Source organism: Micromys minutus, assembly GCF_963924665.1.
Source record: "Micromys minutus genome assembly, chromosome: 32".
NCBI lineage: Eukaryota > Metazoa > Chordata > Mammalia > Rodentia > Muridae > Micromys > Micromys minutus.
In genome coordinates, this window is record NC_137967.1 from 19,884,954 (window position 1) to 19,886,510 (window position 1,557).

Sequence of the window (1,557 nt, forward strand, 5' to 3'; positions counted from 1 at the left end):
GTCCGGGGTGGAGCCCGCCACAGCCCCGCCGCTTCCGGCCCTGGGAGGCGCCCGCGCCACCGCCCCTGCCCCGCCCCCCGCGGCTGACCCCTGCAGGCGTCAGGTGTCCCCGGGCCCGTAGCCCGGATCACGGAATCCAGACACAAGGCTCTTTGTACAGGGTGACGGGTGGGGTGCCTGACAACCCAGACTCAAAGGCTCGCTTGCCTGAGATCACATCTCCCCGACTCTCCCTTTTTCTAGGAGAATGAACAAGTTGCCCAACTTCTACCTCCGTTTCCTCATTTTAAAAAACGGAAAAGCGTGGCTGCGAGGCTGAGAACGGCTACTAAAGCAGGCAAGCATCGGACCAAAAACGTGATTGCTGTTATTTCAGGGGACTTGGGGTTTGTCTTTAGACTATAGTCTACTCTTAAGTCCTTCTTCAGCCTGGTCCCACCCTTACACACCGACCAGGTTCCCCACTGGGCACACCCACGCCCTCTTTCTAACTTTGTCCTGCACTTGTCTGTCTGTGTCTTTGTTTCTTAAGACAGGGTCTCAAGTAGACCAGGCTGGCCTCACACTGTAAACGGCCGAGGATGACCTCCAGGTTCACCCTGTCCTGGGATCAGAGTTGTGACGCCTCATGCACTGTATGTATGTATGTGTATGGGTGTGTGTATGTATGTATGTATTTAAGGGTTTCTCTGTAATCAAGGTTAAACTGAAACTCAGAGCATAATCATGTAACCCAGTCTGGCTTTGAACTCTGGCAATCCTCTTGCCTCAGCCGCTGCCCTTACAGACTTGAGCCATGGCCACTCCTGTGAGTGCACTGTGTCTGTCCTCAGACACACCAGAAGAGGGCATCTGATCCCATTACAGATAGTTGTGAGCCACCATGTGGTTGCTGGGAATTGAACTCAGGACCTGTGGAGGAGCTGTCAGTGCTCTAACCACTGAGCCATCCTTCCACCCCTTTCCTGGGTCTTATTAAGCAATCTGATTCTATGTAATTTCACCAGACAGGGTCCCAAAGTTCTCCAAGCTATCCTGTAGGATTTGCCACACCCACCATTTAAGCCACGCCCGATTTAAGCCACACCCACTACGCCAAGCCACTTCTTTTGGACTAGGGTTCCTGAAATGACAGGTCCCCGCCCTAGGTTCTGGATATACCAAGTTAACTCCGGTTACACCCCCAAATTCCGACCACATTCCTATCTCTGCTTCTTACATTTCCTACAGAAACTCTCGAGTGTTGCGTTCTGACTCCACCCAGAGAAATAAAGGGAACTTTCTTTAACCTTAATAGTCACACCCAGGAGCCCGACTCCTCCCTAGTGTTCTCTGCAGACACATAGACCATCCTTAGAATACAGTCCCGTTGCACAGTGATAGTCACGTTTCCAATATTGGCGCCACCCCCCCAGGCTTTCCATTTTGGCCGGGCTGCGCCCACACCTTGTGAACATGCTCGCCCCCATTCTAGGTTATAACCTCGTAGCCAGAGCTCTGGCTTTAATTCTCCATTCATCCCCTTGCCTATCTGGGGTTGGGGCCCCACCCGCGAAC